Here is a 27,704-nt window from a genome sequence, read left to right on the forward strand (position 1 = left end):
TCGCTTTTTGTAAACGTCACGCACCGCACCGCTCACAATAGAACCGGGAGAGAATTATCCCCTGGTTTTACAGATGATTTCGTTACAGGCGTTCGTTGTAAAGGCGCTGGACTGCATTTTTAGGGGCGAAGCTCCTTATAGCGGCACCCGTTCGTCCCCGTCGTAGTAGGTAGCCACGTCTAGCTTTATGAATTGCTCAATAGATGGCGTTGTGTGTCCGTATATGTATGTATACCCATATATACATATATATGTATACGTATAGTATAACCGGAAGCCGACTTCCGCTTCCGGTTCCACTTCCGGTTCCGCTTCCGTTTTCACTTCCGGTTCTGCTTCCGGTTCCGCTTCCGGAAGCCAGCTTCCGGCTTCCGGAGAACGCTTCCGGCGTTTTATGAAAAAAAAAATCCCGAAAGTTGTGTCCGTAGCGCGGAATCGAACCAGGGACCCCTCGCTTCCGAACGCGCGGCGCTAACCACTACGCCACGAAGCGCACATAGACACACGCACCACGATGGCAATAAATACCCAACATTAACGAAAGGCCGCGTTTCTAGCGCGTTTCTAACGCATTTGTGCTAGCGCGTTACGGCCCGTGTAAGAAGCTGGTGTAAGACGCTGTGGCCTCTCCGCCTTACCTTCAACGCGTTTCGAACGCGCTGCCCAAGGCGGTGGCAAGTCAAGTTCAAGTCGAGGAGCGTTTATGAATACGGGGGGTATACTCTCTCAGCAGTCATGTGATGGCGTCGGCAAACGCGGTGCATGTTCCGGCATGTGCGGGGGGTATACTCTCTCAGCAGTCATGTGATGGCGTCGGCAAACGCGGTGCATGTTCCGGCATGTGTAAATGGCTGCGTAAGACGCTGTGGCCGCTCCCCCTTACTAGAGAGTACTGCACGTTTCTAACGCGTTTGTGCTAGCGTCCCCTTAAGCGGGAGATCCGATGATTCCCTCCGGAGCTTCGCCCACTCATCATCATTCACCCCGTGGATATGCTGTGATTTTTTTTCATGCTCATATCATGCAGCTCGTATCAGCTAGTGTGATGCGGTGGTGCTCATATTGGCAAATCAGCATGTTTTGCAATATTTCTTAATTATTTTCTGCCAGCATGGCATGGTTTTCAACGTTCTTGAAGCGAACAACCTACAGTAGTCGTACGTGCCGGTAAATACACCGCTCTGATAAATCGGTTTGCAAACAAAGAAACTTGCGCGCGCTTTAACTGTTCCTTGCCGGGAATATGCTAAATGTTGTGTTGAGAACGAGTAACAAGTAAAGGCGAGCAGCACATGCAGAATTCAGCGGCAAACTACCACGAGGGCCACGTAAGCGTGGGGGGCCATTGTGCCTTTGAAGTGCGGCGATAAAGTCGTCTGGTTTTTCTGCCGACGACTCCGCTCCTGCCGACACTGACCGTAGGTACAACACAGCCGTCGCAGGAAATCGGCAGACCTGAATCGGCGTCCTGTTGGCTTAGCGCGATCTCGCCTAACCCCATTTAAACAATTCTAAAACTTCAAAGTAAGCCAACGATACCGGTGATTGTAGCCTGAGGATGATGATTTATTTGCGTCTCTTTACAATGGGGCGGTGACAAATAGTCACCTAGCCTGCTGTAGTTAATGAGTTGTTTTTCATTCTGTTTTCTATACATCTTCCTAATGTTTTATATCCGTAAGCGTTTCTATGCTTACCCAACGAGAAAACCGTCCCTCCGTCATGTAAGACGATCACTTCCAAGACAGAGCCCGCAGCAGCGAGTGACTTTACCTTCGTGCTCCTGTCACTTTAACGCGAAGGAAGCGGCGAGAACACAGCGCTCAAGGAGCTTTCAGCACACGCCGCACTCTGCCCGTTTCGCAGATCGCTTTCAAGATACTGGCCCACCAGTCTCCCTTCAGCGCTAAGTAAGCGGCGAGAACACAGCACGCCAAGCTATTTCAGTCGGAACTCTCTGTCGGCATCGCCGATCGCTTTCAAGATACGGTCCGCGCTGCCGTGCCTAATACAGCCGCCGGCGAAGTACGTTTGGTCATGGTTCATAGTGGTTCGATGCGGATGCATGACGCGCTAAAGAGCGATAACGGCTTATAATGATCGCAGCGTCATCAGCGCACCTGGCGCCGCCACCTGCAGTACTTTGCATGCGTTATCAATGCACCTTGCGCCGCCGTACGCACCAGTTCGTATCGCCGCAATGCTGTCGTTTGTACTGGCCGGATCAAGCGTCATAACACTGATAAGGACATCGGGCTGGGTGGAAATCAAGAAGTGGCACAATTCTTACGCATACTTAGACAACTCCCAGAGTAGTTGCTGCGTGAATTTTTTTTTGTCTTCTTTAAACCAAGATTACCTTCTGCCGCTACCTATAACTGCAACGAATCCGGTCGTATGAATCTCCCCTTGCCTTTTAAATGCGTAAGCATTTCTCTGCCTACTCAAGCAGGAAAGCCGTCCATCGGGCCGTCTGTCACGTAAGACGAATCACTTTGAATAAATGAATGCATAAAACAAAATAAATCCGAAAATAAGAACGTTGGTGGTGGTGATTTACGAATCTACGACCCCACATTTCGAAGCTGAGCGTCTTACCCACTGGGCTAAACACCCGCGCTTGCACAAGATGAGAGAAAGAGAGAAACAACTTTTTTTTAAATGCGAATGCATTTCTTAGTCGGGGCATGTCAGGCGTCTGTCGGTATCCGCGCGCCGGCAGGTGTTATCTCTCCGCTCTCACTCCCTCTCCCATAGCAACAGCTGCGGGCGCGCGCGCTTATCCTCGCCTGGTTGTTGGAGTACATGCGGACAAAGTACTCTATGCAGTGTGCCTCCGCCGAGTCCGACAAGTGTCTGACTACCATTCACGGAAGTTGCATTGATCTCGCCTTTACCCGAAACTGTGACGTGCGCATGGTTCTCAAAGACCCTTTGACTGTACACTTTAGCGACCACAAGGCTGTGATTATGGCCGTCAGGTACAATGACAACACAAACAGGTGCTGATGAATGTGTAAATAAATGGTTACGGTACAAATCCTCGTCTCGTCCTTAATTTACGCCATTAAAATTACTACGCCGTGTACTTTCGGCGCCAGAAATGCATTCGCATTTCCTTACGATTCCCTTCGGGAAGGTGGGGGCAATTTTTTTAATTAGGATCGTGCTTGGTCACTGTGGGTGGAGCCCCTCTTCCAGGGCCCCACTGGCTATTGCGGCGCGCCGGGCCTGGTCGAGGGTCGCCAATTGGCTTCCCAAGTCCAGTTCGGAGAGTCGCGCCTCCCACGACCAATAGCTAATAGTCAAGTAGCGGCGAGACGGCGTCTGCCGGACGCTGCGTGCATTGGTAAGTGATGTGTTCTAGTGTCGGGGTGGAGTCGCACCATGGACATATGTCGCTGTGTTTGTTAGGAATAGCACAAAATGAATATATCTGAACCATATGACCGTGCTTTACCGGCGGTACAAAATGAACGTCAAAGGTGAACAGTTTCTATGTAGGATTTCTTGAAAGATTTGGTGATTGTGAATAAAATACATCTCTAGGGCCGCATGTAGAGCCGACTTGGAGCACTGTAGACATCAGGAAAATTTAGATTTCGCGAAAATTTAATGCCAAACACGCCACATCCCCGATGCGTTTCGGTGGTAGCGGGATGCGCCTCTCGTTAGGACGTTCCTTCACCGACCAAAATGCCACCAATCTTAGGGCTCGTGCACTTCAGATCGAGCAGCACCGACAGATAAGCACTTAATGAGATGATAAGGACTGATGAGGATATTGGTTTTATCACGATTGATAATGGTTCGACGCGGATGGATAATGTGCTAAAGAGCGTTAAAGGCTTATAATGGTCGGAGCAATTCTGATAAGGTTATTAAGCGCCGATAAGGGTTTATAAGGGTTGAACCAAGTCCGATAAGGTTGATAAGGACGGATAAGTGTCGATAAGGATGGTATCATGTCTGATAAGATTGATAAGAATCTGATCAATTGCGATAATGTTGATACTGAACGATAAGGGTTGATAAAGCTCGGATCGAGTCCGATAAGGTTGCTAACAACCGATAACGGTTGGTAAAGGCAGCATCTAGTCCTATGAGGTTGATAGGGCCCGATAAGAGTTGATAAGAGTTTATACTGGTCCGATCAAGTTTCATAACATTGATAATGACACCGGGCTACGTCTAGATGAGCAAGTGGCACAGTGCTTATGCATGCTTAGGCGTCTCTTGCTTATCTCGTCTTCTGACCGGTTAGTGCTTCTTTTCACTTTAAATCAAATCCAAGTGCTTCTGGAGAGAGAGAGAGAGACAGAAGAAAGGGGAAAGGCACGGAGGTTCACCAGATGGGAAGATCCGGTTTGCTACCCTACGCTGGGGAGAGAGGGGAGGGGGAGGTAAAGTGACAGGAAAGTAGAGATAGAGAAAGAAAGGAGCACAGATACACAACCACAATCGGTCACAGGTGTCACAGCACAGTAAGTGCTTCTGGAAGGTGTACATTACCTACGGGCGTCACTGGACGAATACCTACGAATCCATTAGGATGTGCTGAGTGATCTCTAGTTTTTTGTTGCAGTAGACACATGCCCCATCTTGTTGCCAATACTTGCTCCGGTATGTTTTATCACTTAGGCAAATATCTCAAACCTCAGATAGCCACGTACTGCGCTTTGTGTTATGGTACAGATATCCCCTCCTAATTTCGTTGTAACCATTGTTGTAAAGCTCCATATTCTTTTTATTGCGATGGCAATTATATGGACACTCTACGGCATTTCTGCCGTTGGCGTCGCCGTGAGGTTCTGTATAAAGTCCACGGGAGAGTACGGTCCACCGTCAACATTGGTGCGTGGAAAAAAAGAATACGAAAAGGGAGAGTACGGGTTCGGGGGCGAGTAATACTTAGGGAATGTTCTGTACGAAGTGATACACGGGCTATACGCGTTTTATGATTTAAGGTGCCTGATTGAGATAACTATGATATATTTTGTGAGATAGGAATAGACTAGCGATGCGACTGCAACAGGAAAGGGGGGGGGCGGAACTGTTTCTGCCTTTAATGAAGATATGCTTATGCTATATGAATACGATGAGCATGTGAACCTAGTTGCACGATTCTGTTCTGCATTTAAAAGATTCTGCATTTAAAAGATAAACTTGATTAGGGTTCCAAATTGCTGACGCGTATTCGAATTTAGGGCGTATTAGAGAATTGTATGCAATGAGTTTAACATGAGGAGGGGAGTTCGTAAATAACGTCTGAGGAAACCTAGGGTTTTGTTATTAGATGTTATGATGTTGGACACATGCGGAAGCCAATTAGATCTTCAGAGATAGTGACACATAGATATTTAAGAGAATTAACTGTCTCAATGTGAGTGTTAGCAATCATGTACGGAAAGAGGAAATGGTTAAAGGAACGAGTGAAAGACATTGCTTTAAATTTAGTGCAATTTAGAATCATTAGCAAACTATTGCACCAGTTTAGGATATTATTTACGCTGCTCAGCAGTGCGACCTGGTCGTTAGTGTTAGTTACTTATTGGTAAATAACACAATCGTCTGTAAACATGCGAATTGAGCAAGAAACTTCCAATGAGAGATCATCGCGCTACTAGGTTCATTCACTCTGCATATTCTTACGACATCAGCATATCATCCTTAAAAGCAGACTCCGATTTACCAACACTTTCGTATCGCCGTCGCATCGCCAGCCTATCAGTATTTCACAGATTTTTTTTACAGTCATCTCGCTCTCCCCCCATACATTTCACCACTAGCAGGAATATCACTTCGCGCCGGTCATTCATTAAGTGTTGCTCGTCCCAAAGTGCGCACTATCACTTTTTCGACTTCATTTTTTTCCCTCGTTGTAATTGTAGACTGGAACGGCCTTCCCTACCACATCGCTGCCATCACCAGTTCATCTGCATTCACGGAAGAAGTGTGAACAATTATCTCACCTTAACTGATATTGCTTTAACTATTGTTGTAATCCCACCCCTTATGTAATACCCCTGTGTAGGGTCTTTAAGGAAATAAAGAAAGAAAGAAGAAATTAATGTATATTCGAAACGATAGGAGGCCCCGTACTGAGCCCTGGGGGACGCCAGAGAATACACAAACAGGGTTACATGCAGTGTTATTGATGCATACATACTGTGAGCAGTTAGTAATAAATTCTTTCATCCATTGTAAGACAACTGGATGCAAGTCCAAATGAGAAAGTCTTAATAGTAAACGTTGATGAGGTACTTTATCGAACGCTTTAGCAAAGCCACGGAAAATTACGTCAGTCTGTGTGTTAGTATCTACATTCATGATGACGAAGGAAAAGAGCTAACTTGGTTTCAGAAGTAAGACCCTTGCTCAACCCATGCTGTGATAGATGAAAGAAGCTATTGGAATCGAGGAAGTTCATTACATGAGGGTAAGTGATATGCTCCATAATTTTACAGGGTATACTTGTAATGTAGATAGGCCGGTAGTTTAACGGTGAAACTTGGTTACCTGACTTGTAGACCGGAACGACCTTGCCCACTTTCCATTCGTTTGGTAACGTGCCCGAGGACAATGACTGTGAGAACAACTAAGCTAAGAATGCGGCAGAACTATGCTTAGTGTTTTTTAATAGTTTAGAGGTGATTTCATCAACACCTGCGGATGAAGATACTTTTAATTTTTCAATTAGTGACACGCTGCCGTTGGTCGAAAATGTATGGCCGACATTGTAGACATGGCAGGTGCAGAAAACATAGGTAAGGGGACTTCAGGTTCCGTTGCAAAAACTGATGATAAGGCGGCATTGAAAGTATTAGCACACTCAGACTCTGACAGAGTGTCACCCAGATCATTATAAATATGAATAGCGCGAGTAGGTTGAGGGTGGTTGACGGTCTGCCAGAATTTACGAGGATTATCAGTTATCATGCGGGGGAGGGTTGAGTGAAAAAAATAATGCTTGCGTTGGCGAACTGCTGTTAGATATGCGTGCTCAGCCTTATAGTCCCACGAGTCGGCATTTGGTTTCAACTTCGCGGAACGAAAGAGCCGCTTTTTTTTTCTCTTAAGTGTTTTCAAAGTTTTAGTGAAGCAAGGTTTGGGGGGGGGGGGGGCGCTTAGTAGGAATAGAGATATGTGGAATATCTTTATCGGCTAAAGAATTCATCTTGTTCTGATATAATACCTAGTTGTCTTGCACAGACTCATTTCCAAAAGCGGACTCGTACGTTTGGTAGATTTCCTGCAGTTCGTCCTTTATAGCGGACTAGTTACCTCTTTCGTAGAGGCGAATTTTTTTTCTTGTGTGACTGGCGCAACGATGGTTTGAAGGACAATGTAGCTTGAATTACTTTCTGGTCACTGAATTCGTGAAGGTACCAATGAATGATAGATATTCGGGGGTGCGTGGTTAGTATAAGGTCCAGAGTGTTTGCACTATCTTGCATGACACGAGTTGGTTCATTTATCAGTTGTGTCAGATCATGGTTAAGACAGAAGTCAAGAAATTCCGCAGTCTCCGAGTTACCGGTAGATAACTGTGTAGTAGTCCAGTCAATACTGGGGTAATTAAGGTCACCAAAGAGCAGGATACACGCATTAGGAATACCTCTTAGTTCACTCAGGATAATGTTAAGTTTGCGGGGGAAATCAGGATTATGGTTAGGGGGGTCTGTAGCATACACCAGGAATAATTAGTTGGGGATCGGCATGGCAGGTGAACCATAAAATTTCAAGGTCACATGATTTATTGACAGGGAAGCAGGACAGCTCATTGTGCTCGGCGATCAGAACGCTACCCCCTCTGGTATATATCAAATTTATCAAAGTTAGGCAAGTTACTCAAAACTTCGACATATGAAACGGCACTGAAGGCCACGCTTCGGTTAGTACCAGTACATTGCTTTCGGGTGCTGATTCCAGATTCGACACTATTTCACATTTTGGAAGAGGAAGTTGCCTATGATGGTAAAGATAACCGAAAGTGAGAAGGCGGTATGGGACGCGGGAGTGGGATGGCTATGTGATTGAGAGCTTTGACGTGATACCTATGACTGTTCTTTCACACTTCGTGAAGATTCATCAAAGAAGAAATGTGAGCCGATGTGGAGTGTTTTGTATCGAAGTGAGTAGGGCATAGACTTGCTTGTTGCAAATGCATTCAGGTGTTTACGTTGAGTGCTAACATATTAGGCAGAAATTTGGAGGCTAACAAAGAAACTAGAGAACAAGTTAAGGACCGCACAAAGAGCGATGGAACGAAAAATGTTAGGCCTAATGTTAAGAGACAGGAAGAGAGTGGTGTGGATCAGGGAACAAAGGGGGATAACCGATATACTAGTTGACATTAATCGAAAAAAATGGAGCTAGGCAGGCCATAGAATGCGTAGGATGGATAACCGCTGGACCATTAGAGCTAAAGAATGGATACCAAGAGAAGGGAAGCGCAGTCGAGGACGGCAGGAAACTAGGTGGGGTGTTGAGGTTAGGAAATTTGCTGTCGCAAATTGGAATCAGCTGGCGCAAGACAGGGGTAATTGGAGATCGCAGGGAGCCGCCTTCGTCCTGCAATGTACATATATATAGGCTGATGATGATGATGTGTTTACGTGCGTTTTGTACCCGCCGAGAAAAATCCTGGCCAACACTATAGGTGGTTCCTTTCAGCTTACGAGCGTTAGTTAGGATCGACTCTTTCGTCCTAAAGACAAAAAAAAAACGATCAACGATCAGACGATTATGCCCAGGGTTACGACGACCCAAACAATGTGCTCTCTCTATTTCTTTTGAGTCAAGCGTTATGTTTAGGCGTTTGGAGCAACGTTGTATTATTGTTTCTTCAGGCTGGTGCACGCGCTTCTGATGAAGAATCCGGAATTCCATAGAATATTAAGTTAATTCGCCGGGGACGATTCTCTACGTCGTCAAGACGGCTCTCTAGATTCGAGACGCGACATGCTGTTTCATCGCTTTCAAAAGCTGCTGTCACAAGTGTTCGATATGCTCGCAATGGGCTTCGACAGATGCCATACTATTGGCCAGGTCAGCGATGGCATTATTTGTTGTAACAAGATGTGTCCTAAGTTCTTTAATTTCTGTTAATACTGTCGACTGACCGGCGGTTAGCTTGCGCAACTCAGTTTTCAGTTTATTTTCTTTCGTAAGTAGAATACAGCTTACATAAGTATACAGAAGGAGGTCCCAGAGCATGTAGCTGAAAGGGGACCTCCTGACAGAAAATATACATTTGTGCTAATATATAACTTAAAACAGCAATGTCGTAATCACTAAGTGGAATATTAGGCAAAGTAAATGAAGTACAAACTGGAAATAATACAGAGTCACTAACTATTAGTACAATTAAGGTAGTAGCTAAAGCATTCAAAACAAAACGAATGAAAAAAAGTTTATTATGTGCATAATTGTAAATCATATAAAGGAAAAAGACACGAAAGAGAAATGAGCCGGAGTGAAGTGAATAGACTAGATATGTGATCAATTTTGTGTCTCTAGTAGAAAAGTGAATAAGGTTTTCTTGAAGAGACCTAATGAAGAAGAGCGCTTGACATCTAGTGGGAGGCTGTTCCAAGTGGACAATGCTGCGAAATATCCAGATTGTTTTCCATAATTAGTATGAATTAGTGGCAATAGGAAATTATTGTTAGCTGCAAACCTTGTGCAGTTCAAGTTTACCAAGGGAACCTCCGAAAATATATTTACTGGGGGAGGACCATTTATTACTTTAAAAAGCATTACGGCTAAATTATATTTAACAAGTTTATTTATTGGCAGTAGATTGTGGTTTTGAAGCATATCAGAAGCACTGCAGTAGAATGAGCTGAAAGATAATATCCGGATGGCCTGATTCTGCAAATGCTGTAGCGGTACTATATGGGTTGGATATGTGTTACCCCACGATGTAATACAATAATTGATATGGCTATGAATAAATAAATAATACAGAGTTGGCAATGTTGTTTTGCTAAAATAATGCCTAGCTTTAAGTAAAATTCTAATACCGGGAGCAAGTCTGCGCTTCAAATAGGCAATATGCCTTGTAAATTTTAAGTTAGAATCTAGAATTATACCAAGAAATGAACATTCATTTACTGCACTGATGACAAGAGAGTTTAGGTTGACAGTGGGAATGAATTCAGGTGTCCTATGATTTGAATGAAAAAGCATAAAAGACGTTTTGGCAGGATTTATCTTTAGGGAGTTAAGGTGGCACCACATTAAAATATTGCTCAGATAAGTATTTAGCTTAGCAGTCAGAGACGTTAGTGAACGATCGGTTGCAAGTAAAGTGGTGTCGTCGGCGTAAAGGAAGGCCTCAGTTTCGGATAGACAGCCAGGTAAATCACTTACATAAAGCAGGAATAGAAGTGGGCCAAGTATTGACCCCTGCGGAACCCCTGTATTGTTTATTCTGAATTCGGAAAGTGAAGAATTAAAATACACAGCCTGTTGTCTATCTGTTAGGTAACTTTTTATAAGTTCTAGTGCAGGGCCATCGACGCCTACTGCCCGTAGTTTAGCAAGTAAGATGACGTGACTTATTGAGTCAAATGCTTTGGAAAGATCGATAAAAACTGATCCTGCGTAGAAACCGGCATCTATGGCGCATTTTATTTTATCTGTGAAAGAAAGTATAGCATAGTCAGTCGAGGAACCTACCCTGAAGCCAAATTAATTAGGTGAAAGAACGTTAAATTTTGAGAAGTATTTAGTTAGGCGCTTTTCAATACATTTTTCGATAACTTTGCTAAAGAAAGGAATAATTGCTATAGGGCGATAATTAGAAATGCAGGAGCGGTCACCCTTTTTAAATACTGGAATAATTTTTGCTTTTTTTCAGTTCACTTGGAAATACTCCGCTTTTAAATACTAAATTTGTAACATGAGATAACGGGCGGGCGATAAGATGAGCTCCTAATTTAATGTTAATTGAACTGATTTCGTCCAGACCTGCTCCTGCAACCTTTAAATGATGAATGACATTGATTATTTCATCTGGGCCAGTTGGAAATAAGTAAAATGATTGTAAGCAGCGCTGAAATACTAATTGAGTGTCATTGGTATGATGGAAAGTATCGTCACAGAAAAACTGCGTTGGCGATGTCTACTGGTTGCGTATACGTGGCATCTTATGAATGAAGCTTACTTATTGGTTTATCCTGACTGGATCGGTTCAAGAAAGAATTTATTATTTTCCACTGTCTTTTGGTATCGCGGCCGGCTTCTGCTATTCTGAATTCGTAATAACTTCTTTTGGCAACCTTGAGAAGCCTGTTTAGGATCTTACAATCGGTTTTATTGCGAGTTTTGAGTCGAATGTTAAACGGGCGTTGTTTAACATTTCGGTAAAGGTTATCTTTTTTACGTAGGCTAGTTAGTAGACCATTGGTTAACTAAGGATTCTGTAACGCTGGAACATGTCTTCTGCATTTCACAGAGCTGGTAGAATTAGTAATACATTTTTTATTATCTCCGAAAACTCATTAAAAGCTGATTCTGCGCTTGACTCGGTAAGAATAGTCGCATCGTCTGGCCTAGGGTTTGACTCGATATCACACGCGACTAGCAGCAAGAAAAGCAAGACCGTACCACACTCAAAAGTAGCAAACAAACGCTGCGGACTCGGCAGCCGTAGCAAGAGGTAAGTGCTTGATTGTTTTTGCAAATAGGCTGTATGAAGGACCAACTTGCATGCCGAAGAGCCATGCATTAGTGGTCACGCCTGCTAAACAGCGGCCGAGCCCACACAGCGATGCCGACAGAAGTGGTGGCTTTATAGCTGCTGGAGCGATTGTCGTCGTGGCCGATGGGACTTTCCAAGCTGTATCGAGGACCAATGATGAAAAGGTGGCGTAGCTAGCCACGTTGTAGTTTGAGTACTGTCCAGTCAAGACCCACATGACGACATCTGGGCAGATCCACGGAATGGTTGCGCGCGCACCGGTGATGCGCACGGCGTTGATCCCGGCAGCACAGGAAGGTATAGCAGAGCTATGGCTTGACGGATAACCTGCATGACGAAGAGCAGTGGATTAGTGGTCACGCCTGCTGAACAGTGGCCGAGCCCACCGGCGGGGCCAGAGTCCTTCCTCCCTGCGCTGTGTTTTCGCGGCCTAGTTCGCTTTGATGCGAGCGGCGGGACGAAGGAAAACTCGCTCGCTGCGGCTGCCGCTTACTACAGCGTTTTCACAGCGCGTTTGCGTGGTCATCGAGTGTGATGTGTTCATGTGTGCTGTGCGCGCTGACACCATGCTTGTTAATTTAGTTAGCAAGCGAATGTTTACATGTTGATGTGGCCGATAAAAGTACTATCCTACTTCGTATGGCTCTCTGCTAATTTGCTATCCCAAACGATGCCTCACCTTTCGAGCGAACGTACGACTTTTTTGATCAGTCCTTGTTTATTTACATTTTATATTACCCTGTACTTGGGTGGCTACATTCTACTCCTCTTTCTCCATGTGTCCATGCTTTTCAGGTACACATACTTGTACACTTTGACCACCCATTTATTTGTCATTCAACATAGCGTGCCGACGCAGACAACTGCCAAGCTTGAAGTAAAGAGTAACGATGGCTTCATTGGAGCTTTATTACGCCTTTATATCAGCCTCCCGGCTGCCAGGCTTATACAGCATTATTCTAAGTTTGAGGACCCTGGTTTCCAGGCCCGATACAATTTGTACCTGAACCATTCATCAAAATGATTTTGCTCTGCGCTTCTCTGAACTCCGGATAGGCCCCACCCACGTCACACTGCAATGCCTCATTTGTGGTTTTACTGTGGGCCCTCAAAGCTAACCGGCGTACCATTCTTTGGCTAACCTCCAACCCTAACTAAATACCCCATTTTAAGCAGAAAATGGTATTTGCAAACGTAAGCGCTGGAACACTGCTCCTTTCCAGAGCTATACTCAGACAGCATGAATCATACAGGGGCACACAGAGACACCAATACCACTGAACAAGTACTGACTGGCAAAATATTTAGGCTATTTAAGCCAGCCGTAATTTGTGGTTCATATAAATAAACTATCATCATCAGCAATGAAGAAATAAATAAAAGAAGATAAACTTTCTTGGCCAGGTGGGATTCAAACCCGCGTACCCACGGTCCCAAGGCGAGCGTCTTAACCACTAGTCTATACAGCTTTTTTTCTTTATTGCATTGGTATAATAGTCAACCACGTAATGACAACGTCATAATTTTACAGCTGTTTCATATGTAACAAACATTCCAGACGGGGAACCCAATCAGGTACACACTTTTGCACTTTTTCCATTTCGAGAAATGAAATCAGACTCGCGAAAGTCCTCTATAGCACGGGCAAGCATCAACGTCTGCAGCCACACTTGCAGAACATGCATTTATACGAACCATATGATTGCGTTCGAGCGTCGTCGTCTTCGTCCACAGCTGGCGCGTGCGCACGCGCTCGGGCTAATGCTCTGCGAGCTGAAGAAGAGGTTTTACGCGCTATGTTCGGAAGAGATATAAAGAAAATGAGAGCGAGAGAGAGAGAGAGAGACGCATTCACGGAGCGGGTCTGCTGGAACGCGTGGTCGGTATTTCAACACGGTGGAACGCTGTGTCGGTGTTGCAAGCGCAGTGACGGCCGTAAGTCCTAGAGAGAGAGAGAGACACGCATTCACGGAGCGGGTCTGCTGGAACGTGTTGTAGGCGTTGCAACGCGGTGCAACGCGGTGTCGGCAAATAGGCCAACTTCGCTGTGACTTAAGCTTTGCGCGGTCTAGTGCAAGCTTCCGCCTTTTTTTATTTGAAGAACGCCAGCCTTTCCAGATTTCATGCACCACCTAATATTTATTGTAAAAGCAAAGTGCTCTATGTTTCGTTATTGCTGCATTCCCCTTCCCTTTTATTGCGATAGCAATTATATGGACACTTCAACCGGATTTCTACCGTCGGCGTCGCCGTCGCCGTGAGGTTCCGTATAGATAAAATCTTCGCCGCGCGCCGTATGCCCGAGCGGAAGCGTGCGGGGACGCGCGCTGTCACGGAGAGCGAACGCACTCAATCTCCCACGCGCAAGCAAGGAAGCGGAAAGCCAGCGCCGGAGGGAGCGGTGGGGGGGGGGGGGGGCACTTCTCTGCCAACAACCGCGCTCGTCGCTCGACCGCACCGTCTCTTATCTCCACACGGCTCTGATCTTTATGCACTGTGCATTCACCGCTCAGTTTCTGTTGAAGCGATAGACCGCACGTACCTTCGCCCGCTGCAGCGTATGGGCTTGCTGCCAGCGTTTTGACAGTCGTTGTCTGCAGTCATTCAGTGTGATCTATTCATGTTTGTTTGTGCGCGCTCACTCAACGCTTGTTCATTCAGTTTGTAATAGTCGGGCCACATTTTCCAACGCACGCTACACATGTAATGCTCCCCGGATCGGCATTGCAGCGCTACAGGTGTGTCCCTTCGCGCGCGCTGCCCACGGGAAGCGCTTCTCATCAACACCACCGTTTCACACGCGCCTTCTCGTGGTCATCGAGTCTCTCTTCATGTCGGCCTACTTACGCCGCAGCACACCTGCTTACTTAATCCGCTCATGTTTACTACAATTCATATTGCTACCAAAGCCGCTCCCCTTACTTCGTATGACATTGCTGTGTTGCTATCGCATTCATTGCTTCGCCCTTAGGGCGAAACTGTGACATTTTATTTCCAGATTATCGCCGGTGGGGTCTTGAGTAAGCTTTACTTCGTTTATGTATACGCCAAGGTATTTATATTGCTTGAGTATGGATATGAGTTGCTGTTGAATTGATACCACGTAATTACTCCGTGGCGTGGAGCAGAAGTAGAATACCCGGCTTCAAATCTGAAGGTCGTAAGTTCGAATCCTACTCCAGTCCACCACATTTTCAGGCATGGAGTGGTGCCTGACACCGGCAAGAATATATATATATATATATCGCCGAGAGCTAGTGGGGCTATACTAGTTCAGGTGCAACCAAACTAGGAAGGCCCACTAAGCTTCATCAAAGTAACTCCCTCACCAGAACAGGAATTGGCCTCCCTGGTGCAGTATTCGGCCACTACCTCCCTCATGACTCCGACAATTAACCCATGGCCCTCAGTTCCCAGTGGCTGCGGAGCACCTGACCAATGTGGCGGTCAGACCTGCTACGCGGCAGAGAGTGCTAAGAATCTCTGGGTCAAGACAGGCCGCCAATGGAAACTGAACCTGGCAACGTTCAACACGCGCACCCTCTCGAGTGAGGATAGCTTAGCAGGACTATTTGAAGAATTATCAGGCATTTCCTGGGATATTATTGGCCTTAGTGAGGTTAGAAGAACTGGCGAGGCTTACACAGTGCTGACTAACGGCCACGTACTCTGCTACAGAGGTCTTCCAGATAAGAAAGGATCCGGGGTAGGATTTCTAGTGCATAACAACGTAGCGGGCAACATTGATGAATTCTACAGCATTAATGAGAGGGTAGCAGTCGTCGTAATAAAGCTGAATAGGAGGTACAAAATGAAGGTAGTACAAGCCTATGCCCCAACCTCTAGTCACGATGATGAAGAAATACAACAGTTTTATGAAGATGTTGGACTAGCAATGAGAAAGGTGCAAACTCAGTATACTTTAGTCATGGGCGACTTCAATGCAAAAGTGGGGGAAAAGCAGGTTGGTGAGCAAGCAATTGGCAACTATGGCATCGATTCTAGGAATGCAAGAGGAGAGATATTAGTAGAATTCGCGGAAAGGAATAGGCTCCGAATAATGAAAACCTTCCTCAGGAAGCGCAGCAACAGGAAGTGGACCTGGAAAAGCCCTAATGGAGAAACAAGGAATGAAATAGATTTCATACTCTCTGCCGATCCAAGCATAGTGCAGGATGTAGAAGTGTTAGGTAAGGTTAAGGTGCAGTGACCATAGGATAGTGAGGTCTAGGATTTCTCTCAATTTGAAGAGATATAGAGTGAAATTAGTCAAGAGGAAACAGGCCAACCTAGAGGCAGTAAGGGTAAAAGCAGACCAATTCAGGCTGGTGCTTGCAAACTAATATGCAGCTTTAGAAAAGGAAGATAAAGACAACGTAGAGGTAATGAATGAAACCGTAACTAGGTTGATCTCAGAAGCAGCAATTGAAGTGGGAGGTAGGGCACCAAGGCAACCAGTAGGTAAGCTCTCCCAAGAAACAAAGGACCTAATAAAGAAACGACAGAAGATGAAAATGTCTAACTCAAGAGATCAGATAGAATTCGCTGAACTGTCAAAATTAATCAACAAGAAAAAAGTAAGGAATATTCGAAATTATAACGTTGGAAAGATTGAGGAAGCCGTAAAATATGGACGCAGCATTAAACCAGTAAGAAGAAAGCTTGGCATGGGACGAGGCAAGATGTATGCACTGAAAGATAAGCATGGTAATATCATCAGCAATTTCGATGACATAGTAAAAGCAGCGGAAGAATTCTATACTGACCTGTACAGTGCCCAAAACAGCCAAGCTACTTTCATTCAAAATAGTGATGAACCGGATACAGAGGCTCCTTCTATAACTAGCGCTGAAGTGAGAAGGGCCTTGAAAGACATGACCAGGGGAAAAGCTGCTGGAGAAGATGGAATAACAGTAGATTTAATCAAAGATGGAGGAGATATCATGCTTGAAAAGCTTGCGGCCCTTTATACGCAATGCCTCACAACTTCATGTGTACCAGAGAGCTGGAAGAACGCCAACATTATACCAATCCATAAGAAGGGAGACGTTCAAGAACTGAAGAATTATAGACCCATTAGCTTGCTTTCAGTATCGTATAAAATATTCACCAAGATAATTTCCAATAGAATCAGGGCAACACTTGGCTTCAGCCAACCAAGAGAACAGGCTGGCTTCAGGAAGGGATATTCTACGACGGATCATATCCATGTCATAAATCAGGTAATCGAGAAATCTGCGGAGTACAATCAACCTCTCTACATGGCTTTCATAGATTATGAAAAGGCATTTGATTCAGTAGAGATACCAGCAGTCATAGGGGCATTGCGTAATCAAGCATTACAGGAGGCATACGTGAATATCTTAGCAAACATCTACAAGGATTCCACAGCTACCTTGGTTCTCCACAAGAAAAGTAGAAAGTTACCTATCAAGAAAGGGGTCAGGCAAGGAGACACAATCTCTCCAATGCTGTTCACTGCATGCTTAGAAGAAGTTAAAAAAAATTGTGGGGTTTTACGTGCCAAAACCAGTTCTGATTATGAGGCACGCCGTAGTGGGGGACTCCGGAAATTTGGACCACCTGGGGTTCTTTAACGTGCACCTAAATCTAAGTACACGGGTGTTTTCGCATTTCGCCCCCATCGAAATGCGGCCGCCGAGGCCGGGATTCGATCCCGCGCCCTCGTGCTCAGCAGCCCAACACCATAGCCACTGAGCAACCACGCTGGTATGCTTAGAAGAAGTATTCAAGCTCTTAGACTGGGAAGGCTTAGGAGTGAGGATCAACGGCGAATATCTCAGCAACCTGCTGTTTGCAGATGACATTGTCCTATTCAGCAACAATGGAGACGAATTACAGCAAATGATCGAGGACCTTAATCGAGAAAGTGTAATTGGGTTAAAGATGAATATGCAGAAGACAAAGATAATATTCAATAGCCTGGCAAGGGAACAAGAATTCAGGATCGTCAGTCAGCCTCTAGAGTCTGTAAAGTAGTATGTTTATCTAGGTCAATTACTCACAGGGGACCCTGATCACGAGAACGAAATTTACAGAAGAATAAAATTAGGTTGGAGTGCATACGGCAGGCATTACCAAATCCTGACTGGGAGCTTACCACTGTCGTTGAAAAGAAAAGTGTACAATCATTGCATTCTACCGGTGCTAACATATGGGGCAGAAACTTGGAGGTTAACAAAGAAGCTCGAGAACAAGTTAAGGACCGCACAAAGAGCGATGGAATGAAAAATCTTAGGACTAACGTTAAGAGACAGGAAGAGAGCGGTGTGGATCACAGAACAAACGGGGATAGCCGATATTCTAGTTGATATTAAGCGGAAGAAATGGAGCTGGGCAGGCCATGTAATGCGTAGGATGGATAACCGGTGGACCATTAGGGTTACAGAATGGATACCAAGAGAAGGGAAGCGCAGTCGAGGTCGGCAGAAAACCTGATGGGATGATGAAGTTAGGAAATTTGCAGGCGCAAGTTGGAATACGCTAGCGCAAGAGAGGGGTAACTGGAGATCGCAGGGAGAGGCCTTCGTCCTGCAGCGGACATAAAATATTGTCACGTAGTAGTGACGCTGAAGAAAACAGTCGTAAAACTGTGTACGACGAAACTGGTAGTTTATTGGGCGAACCTGTGCCCACAAAATCAAGGTACACTCAAAGCACAACGATAGCGGCGAACACAGTCGGCGATCGTCGAAAATCTGATCAGCGGCGAAACGCGTCGGCTTTTATACCTGAGTCATCGAAGGTTCTAGATTAATTCCTGATGCCCGCGTGTCTTCCAGAAAGTTCTAGACAATTCGCGTCAGTCATGCAATCAGATAACAGAAGCGTCGGTGAAAACAGGCAATGGAAAGAATCATCGATAACGTTCTAGAAACTTCCGATACAGGCGCGTCCTGCGCCGAGCGATAACGTTTAACATTTGTTAGCCGGTGGAAAGTGGCCACCGGTGAAAGACAAACATGTATACGTGTCAATACCCTCCCCTTAAAAAGCATCGTCCCGATGCTACAAACAAATGTGGAAGCGTAAACAAAACCACGCGTAATAAAGAAAAAAAAATAAAGTAACAAAGTACCTAAGTTCGTCAGCGGGCGTAGAAAGGCTTAAGACGCACCACAAGGATGACTTCGGGTCGTGCGCGGCGCCGTTGTGATTGCGAAATGCCGTCTGGCACGACCTCATAGTCCAGTGCGCCAATACGTCGGATGATCTTATATGGTCCGAAATAGCGACGTAAGAGTTTCTCGCTAAGTCCTCGTCGGCGTATCGGAGTCCAGACCCAAACACGGTCTCCGGGCTGGTACTCGACGTAGCGTCGTCGAAGATTGTAGTGTCGGCTGTCGGTTCTCTGCTGGTTCTTGATGCGCAGGCGGGCGAGCTGTCGACCTTCTTCGGCACGCTGCAAATAGGTGGCAACGTCGAGATTTTCTTCGTCTGCGACGGCCGGTAGCATGGCGTCAAGTGTCGTTACCGGGTTCCTTCCGTAGACCAGGTTGAACGGCGCCATGTGCGTCGTTTCTTGCACGGCCGTGTTGTATGCGAAGGTTACGTACGGAAGGATGGCATCCCACGTCTTGTGTTCGACGTCGACGTACATTGCCAGCATGTCGGCGATGGTCTTATTTAGGCGCTCGGTGAGGCCATTCGTCTGCGGGTGGTAGGCGGTGGTGCGGTGATGGCTTGTCTGGCTGTATCGCAGAATGGCTTGAGTTAGTTCAGCCGTGAAGGCCGTACCTCTGTCGGTGATGACGACTTCCGGGGCACCGTGACGCAGGAGGATGTTCTCAACGAAGAATCGGGCTACCTCGTCGGCACTGCCTTTGGGCAAGGCTTTTGTTTCGGCGTAGTGGGTGAGGTAGTCCGTAGCTACGATGATCCATTTATTCCCGGACGTCGACGTCGGAAAAGGCCCCAGTAAGTCCATCCCGATCTGCTGGAACGGTCGGCGAGGTGGCTCGATCGGCTGTAGAAGCCCGGCTGGCCTTGTCGGCGGTGTTTTGCGTCGCTGACAGTCTCGGCATGTCCTTACGTAATGGGCGACGTCAGCAGAGAGGCGAGGCCAGTAGTATTTCTCTTGTAGCCTCGCGAGAGTGCGGGAAAAACCGAGATGTCCAGCCGTTGGATCGTCATGGAGAGCTTGCAGAACCTCTGGACGCAATGCTGAGGGTACCACGAGGAGGTAGTTGGCTCGGAGAGGCGAGAAGTTCTTCTTTAGGGGAATGTCGTTTTGCAAGAAAAACGACGCCAATCCTCGCCTGAACGCCTTCGGCACAATGACGGTCTTGCCTTCCAGGTAGTCTACAAGGCTCCTTAGTTCCGGGTCGGCTCGCTGTTGTTCGGCGAATTCGTCGGCACTGATGGGTCCCAAGAAAGTGTCGTCATCCTGGTCGTCTTGTGGCGGCGGTTCGACGGGGGCGCGAGACAAACAATCGGCGTCAGCGTGCTTTCGCCCGGATTTGTAAACGACGATGATGTCGAATGCTTGAAGTCTCAGGCTCCATCGTGCGAGGCGACCTGAAGGATCCTTCAAGTTAGCTAGCCAACACAAGGCGTGGTGGTCGCTTACAACTTTAAAGGGCCTGCCATAGAGGTAGGGGCGAAACTTAGATGTTGCCCAGATGATGGCGAGGCACTCCTTTTCTGTTGTGGAATAATTTGCTTCCGCCTTCGATAGCGACCGGCTAGCGTAACTTACAACCCTTTCTAGTCCGTCAGTCCTCTGCACAAGCACGGCGCCGAGTCCTACGCTGCTTGCGTCGGTGTGGACTTCGGTATCGGCATTTTCGTCGAAGTGCGCAAGTATTGGCGGCGATTGCAGGCGTCGCTTCAGTTCTTCAAATGCTTCGACTTGCGGCGTCTCCCACTTGAACTCGACGTCGGCCTTCGTGAGATACGTCAGTGGCTCAGCGATCCGTGAAAAATTCTTGACGAAGCGCCTGTAATAGGCGCACAGTCCAAGAAATCTACGCACTGCCTTCTTGTCAGCGGGCGCAGGAAAGTTGGAGATGGCCGCAGTTTTCTGAGGGTCGGGGCGCACTCCAGACTTGTTGATGACGTGGCCCAAAAACAAGAGCTCCTCGTATGCGAAGCGGCACTTTTCTGGCTTCAACGTGAGTCCGGAGGTCTTGATTGCTTGAAGAACTGTTTCAAGGCGCCGGAGGTGTTCCTCGAAGCTTGAGGCAAACACAACGACGTCGTCCAAATAGACGAGGCAAGTCTGCCACTTCAAGCCTGCCAGTACTGTATCCATGACACGTTGGAAAGTGGCAGGCGCCGAGCAAAGACCAAACGGCATGACCTTGAACTCGAACAGTCCGTCTGGTGTTATAAACGCAGTCTTCTCCCGGTCCCTCTCGTCGACTTCGATTTGCCAGTAGCCGGTTTTGAGGTCCATCGACGAAAAATACTTTGCGTTGTAGAGTCGATCCAAGGCGTCGTCAATCCGTGGGAGGGGGTATACGTCCTTCTTCGTGATTTTGTTGAGGCGACGATAATCGACGCAGAAACGTAGGGTTCCATCCTTCTTCTTCACTAACACCACGGGGGACGCCCACGGACTCTTGGACGGCTGGATGATGTCGTCGCGTAGCATTTCGTCGACTTGTTGCCTTATGGCCTCGCGTTCGCGCGCCGAAACTCGGTACGGGCTCTGACGGAGTGGCCGGACATTTTCGTCGGTTATGATGCGGTGCTTGGCGACAGGGGTTTGTCGAACTTTTGACGACGACGAGAAGCAGTCCTCGTATTGCAGGAGCAGAGCCTTTAGTTGTTCTTTCTTGTGCCTGGGAAGGTTCTGATTGACGTCGAAAGTTGGTTGAGGTACTATTGTCGTCGTTGCAAGTGCACTGGAATCCGTGAAGGCGAACGCACTGCTGGCTTGTACTATTTCGTCGATGTAGGCGACCGTGGTGCCTTTGTTAATGTGCTTGTATTCGGGGCTGAAGTTCGTGAGCATCACCCTTGCTTTCCCTGCACGTAGCTCAGCTATGCCTCTAGCGACGCAAATTTCACGGTCGAGCAGTAAGTGATGATCGCCCTCGATGACGCCCTCCATGTCTGCAGGCACTACGGTACCGACGGAAATCATTACGCTGGAGCGAGGCGGAACGGTGACTTGTTCTTCAAGCACATTCAAGGCATGGTAACTTATGCTTGTATCCGGTGGTATCGCGTTGTGCGTTGAAAGCGTTATCGACCTGGACCTTAAGTCGATGACTGCACCGTGTTGATTTAGAAAGTCCATGCCTAGGATGACATCCCTGGAGCAGTGCTGCAGGATTACGAAGCTCGCCGGGTAAGTGCGGTTGTTTACCGTGACTCGCGCTGTGCAGATTCCAGTCGGCGTTATTAGGTGGCCTCCCGCTGTCCGGACATCGGGTCCTTGCCAGGCTGTTTTCACCTTCTTCAACTTGGCGGCGAACGGGCCACTGAAGACGGAATAGTCGGCTCCAGTGTCGACGAGAGCGGTGACGTTATGGCCATCGATGAGCACGTCTAGATCGGTAGACCGGCGTCTGGCGTTGCGGTTAATTCGTGGCGTCGGATCACGTCCGCGTCGGCTTGCTCTGCTGCTGCTACGTCGCGTCGGAAGGTCTTCTTTCGGCGGCGAAGTGTTGTCAAGGCTGCTGCTAGGCGGCGTGCTGATATCTCGTCGTGATGAATCGTGAATCGTCGTCGTCGGCGGCGTCGGAGGATCTTTGGCATTGCGTCGTACAGCAACCGCACCTCCATCGGTTGCTGCCTTTAGTTTCCCGGGTAAGGGCTGGGAGATCGGCCCCGGGTGGGACCGTTGTACTGACGGCGATGCGGCGAGATGTAGCGGCCTGGTGACGGCGAGCGTGAGGATGGTCGTGGTTGCCACTGGGCTCCGGCGAGGTAGTCGGCGATGTCGCGCGGTCGTTCACCTCGATCGGGACGCGGCGCGTTGACGGGGAACCCTCGTAGGCCCATCTCGCGGTATGGGCATCGACGGTAGACATGTCCGGCTTCCCCGCAGTGATAGCAGAGCGGGCGGTGGTCGGGGGCGCGCCAAATGTCCGTCTTCCTCTGGTAGCTGCGCTGGGCGACGGGCGGGCGTGTTGGTGGCGGCGGCGGTGGACGACGGAACTGCGGCGTTACGGGGCCCTGGCGCGAGCGCGGAGGGGGGCCTTGACAACGGGCGACGGCGGCGTAGGTCAGCGCTTCCGGCTGGGGTTGCGGCGATTGTGGCTGCACATCGGGAACTCCAAGTGAGCGCTGAACTTCGTCTTTGACGACGTCGGCGATAGATGCCACGTGAGGCTGCGACCTGGGAAAGAGCTTATGCAGCTCTTCGCGAACGACCGCTCTGATGGTCTCGCGCAGGTCGTCGGCGCCTAGCGCTTGAGCGTCGGCGTAGTTGGTCAGGGCACGGCGGTTGTATTGCCTGACGCGCATTTCAAGCGTCTTCTCGATCGTTGTAGCCTCGGAAAGAAATTCGGCGACAGTCTTGGGCGGGTAGCGCATCAATCCGGCGAATAGTTGGTCTTTGACACCCCGCATCAAGAACCGAACTTTCTTTTCTTCAGACATGTTGGGGTCGGCGTGGCGGAAGAGGCGAGTCATCTCCTCCGTGAAGATCGCGATGTTCTCGTTCGGCAATTGCACTCTGGTTTCTAAGAGAACCTCTGCCCTCTCTTTTCGTACGACACTCGTGAAGGTCCTCACGAAGTTTTCACGAAAGAGGTCCCACGTAGCCAGGGTGGTCTCTCTGTTCTCAAACCAGGTTCGAGCAGCGTCATCCAACGAAAAATAGACATGGCGTAACTTGTCGTCGTCGCTCCATTTGTTGAACGTCGCGGTCCGCTCGTATGTCTCCAGCCAGGTTTCAGGGTCTTCAGCCAATGATCCATGGAAGGTCGGGGGCTCCCGAGGTTGTTGCAGCAGGATGGGGGACGCTGGGGCTGCCATTGAGGTCGTTGACTTGGCCTTGATCGCTGTGGTCTTCTCGGGAAGAAGTCCGTACTCCGGCAGAAGTCCTTGCTGCCTACGGCTAGCTCGCTGGTCCTTGGTGACGTTGGCGTTGTCCTCCGGTTTCGGGCTTGGATCGCGGCTTTGCGGGGGCGTTCGCTGCATGAACGCACTAGCACCTCCACCAGATGTCACGTAGTAGTGACGCTGAAGAAAACAGTCGTAAAACTGTGTACGACGAAACTGGTAGTTTATTGGGCGAACCTGTGCCCACAAAATCAAGGTACACTCAAAGCACAACGATAGCGGCGAACACAGTCGGCGATCGTCGAAAATCTGATCAGCGGCGAAACGCGTCGGCTTTTATACCTGAGTCATCGAAAGTTCTAGATTAATTCCTGATGCCCGCGTGTCTTCCAGAAAGTTCTAGACAATTCGCGTCAGTCATGCAATCAGATAACAGAAGCGTCGGTGAAAACAGGCAATGGAAAGAATCATCGATAACGTTCTAGAAACTTCCGATACAGGCGCGTCCTGCGCCGAGCGATAACGTTTAACATTTGTTAGCCGGTGGAAAGTGGCCACCGGTGAAAGACAAACATGTATACGTGTCAATATAGGCTGATGATGATGATGATGATGATGATGATGATGAAATACTCGTCTCTTCGTTAAAGACCATAATTCCCGATTTCTCTGTGCATTTTAATTGAAAGCACTGGATTTGTCGCTAGATTGACACATATATTCGCGTCTGTAAATTGCTTGCATTGTCCGCTAGTAGCACTACGTCGTCGCATACATCACTCAAGGAACCTATGTTGCAAACTTTGCGCTTGTCGAATGCAAGATATATCAAGCCCGATTCAGCAGTCGTTTTCATGCCCTTAACACAAAACGTGAACAACAATGGAGACACAGGACATCCTTGCTTCAGTCCTTGATGAAATTCCACTCTTGATATCACTGTCGACCTTCCCATACAATTTGAAGTCGGTTGTGCGAACGCTGACGACCGAACACTGTATGTCTTATAGTTGAATCTTGCGGCGTGTTCTATGAACACTTTTTTTTCTTGAATGGCTTGGATAACGCTAGATGGCACACACAGGTATATCTCCCTCAGCAGCTCCAGAAAATTGTCATCAAAGCATTCGTGCTTAAGGATATCCCATAACAATTCTTCGTGACAGTTGTCGTAATCTGATGTACTATCTAGAAATTCTAACCTTAAAGACTATTCGGAGCTACTGAAATCTCTATGCACTGAGTTAGTAGAAACATATTATCCTCTAAGAGTCGGCCAGATTTGAATCCTTTCTGAAGTTCCCTCGACTCGTAAATAATTTTCTCCACCCACTTCGATAGTTCTAATATTATGACATGCATTGCCATTCTTTATATCCCCGATTTTACTGTAAGTGGCCTGTACGAGCTTGCCGTGTCATTATCGCCTTTGCCTTTGTAGATGAGGTTCATCTTGCGTTCATGTGCGACTGTCTTTTAGATTTCTTCAATCTGCTGTCTTGACATTGAAGCATTATGTATTACTTTTTAATATTGTCACGCGCTAAGGAAAGAGCAGTCAACAGTACCAGCAGCCAGACCCGAGGAATGCCAGACACGAAGGGATGGTTCTCCAGCTGGCGCGGGATCTTCGACTTCGTCGTCTTCTTCTGCGTTCCTGTTGGGCACGCAATGATTGTTTGCTGGCTCAAAACACCAGGTGGCATTATTCCCCCTCCCAATGAAGCATCGACTCGATGCTCAAACACAAGACGTACACGGATAGTACACAAATTAGGTAAGACACACACAAAAAAATGGAAGCGCGCTAGCCCACATGCGGACATGCATGAACACGAGGCGAAAAATGCGTTCTGTGGTCGGGAACACAAAAAACATTGCTTCGCAGTTCCTCGGAGGACGAAGCGACTACAGCAAAAAAAAAAAGTTTGTTCACCACTAAACTATACGAACATCACCGTATGAAATAAGGCTTGAGGCGGACGACATGTACAATCTCTGCGCGTGGTAATCGGCGCTTGGGCGATGACAGGTATCCGTCTTGAATCACTTCATAGTTCACGTCGCTATGACGCCTTAATACTGTGTACGGTCTCAAGTACTTGCTCAGGAGTTTCTCGCTGAGGCCTCGCCGTCTAATGGGGGTCCAAACCCAAACTTGGTCACCGGGCTCATAGGTAACTTGTCGATGTTGAAGATTGTACCTTATTGCATCTGTACACTGCTGCTGTCTTATGTGCACAGGGGCCAGTTGACGTGCTTCCTCGGCACGCTGAATGTACTCCTCGACGTCAGGAGCTAACTGGTCGAGCTGATCGATGTCGTCATATGGAATCATGGCGTCGAGCATAGTTTGAACATCTCGTCCATAAACGAGGCGAAACGGCGTGAATCGTGTAGTTGCCTACGTGGCAGTGTTGTACGCAAACGTTACGTACGGCAGGATTTCGTCCCATTGAAAACTACATGATATATATGAAAACAGTCTTTGATCAGGCCTACATAGTGCAAAGTTTTGTTACCCTTCCGCATCAGTCCATCATTTATTTCTTGCGGGACAGCGATGTGTATTTGAGCTTTACTTATATTTATCAGCACTAGTGACATGGAGCACGAAACCAAAGTAGTTTTCAGGTTTTAATGCAAGTGACCTTAAGAAGTAAAACAAAATATCAGAAACTGGGATGGGTGTGCAGTCAGCATACGTTTGCCTATTGCCGTAGAAATGGCTCCATTTTACGCAGTGTTGGGGCTACGCCCGGTAAGTTTTCATTATATGATGCCCAATAAATAAAATAAAGCATGCCAAAAGCTCTTACTTTTTTACAGCGGCAAACGCCCTCAAGAAAATTATAGCTCGGTCATTGTGCACGCAGATCTTTCCCCAAAAGTTAACGTCTGGCGCTGCATCTACGGATCTGCAGCCGTAACACCTTCACGATGGCGAATAAAAAAATTCACGTGTAAATTCCTATGAAAGTTGTTAAATGTGCATAGCGTAGTGCCACTTGCACATCTCCACGCAGCACGGTGTCATGATCAATGCTATGAAACCTGATCCGACCAGCATAAACCCTTATCAACCCTTGTCGGTCGTTATGAACCTTATCGATTGTTATCAACCTTATCAGACTTGATCCGATATTTATCAATGCTTATCGACTCTTATCAACCTTTTTGGACTTGGTTCACCCTTATCAGGCCTCATCGGTGCTTATTAACCTGATCAGAATTGTTCCGACCCTTATAAGTGCTTATACCTCTTTAGCACATTGTCCATCCGCGTCAAACCATCATCAACGGTGGTGAGCCCCACATAACCCCTCATCACTCCTTATCAACTCATTGACTACTTTACTGATATTTATCAGTACTAGTGACACGAAGCTCGAAACCAAAGTAGTTTTCAGATTTCAATGCAGGTGACATTAAAAAGTAAAAAAAAGTCGATGTTTCGCCTGAAAGGGGAAGCATTAATTGCGATACAAAATTAGTAGAAAGCCATACAGAGTAAGGATAGTAGTTTTATCGGCTGTATAAACTTGGACACATTCGCTTACTAACTGAATTCACAAGCATGGTGTCCGCGCGTACAAGCAAACATGAATAGATCCTCCTCGACGACCGCAGACAACCGCTGTCAAAACGCGGGCGTGAGCAAGCGCAGCAGCAGCAGCGAGCGAATGAGCGTGCGGTCTATAGCTTCAACGGAAACTGAGCGGCAGTAGCACAGCGCATACAAAGTTATGAGTCATCTGCAGATCGCTTTCAAGGTACGGTGCGGGCGACCGCCGCAGCCGAGCAAAGTAGAAGAACGCAGTTGCGGCCAGAGTAGGAGGCGCCCCCCCCCCTCCCTCCCGCGCCGCCTTCCCGCTTTCCTCCTTTCGCGTGCAAGACTGAGTCGCCAGTTCCCCTTGCGCCGTTGGTGCCACAGCACAACGACGCCCCTCCTCATTCCCTCCCTCCCATCTCCCCACGGGCTTTCGCGCGACGGTCGCGTTTGCTCTCTGCCGTG

At 47.5% G+C, this 27,704-nt stretch overlaps 1 protein-coding gene across 1 annotated transcript in view; it reads left to right on the top strand.

The window, feature by feature from the left end:
• The window catches only part of LOC119463558 (probable cytochrome P450 12c1, mitochondrial), a 97,052-nt gene that overhangs the window by 359 nt on the left and 68,989 nt on the right, over window positions 1-27,704 (top strand). The window lies entirely within an intron of this gene.

The sequence above is a fragment of the Dermacentor silvarum genome, chromosome 9 (genome assembly GCF_013339745.2).
Source record: "Dermacentor silvarum isolate Dsil-2018 chromosome 9, BIME_Dsil_1.4, whole genome shotgun sequence".
NCBI lineage: Eukaryota > Metazoa > Arthropoda > Arachnida > Ixodida > Ixodidae > Dermacentor > Dermacentor silvarum.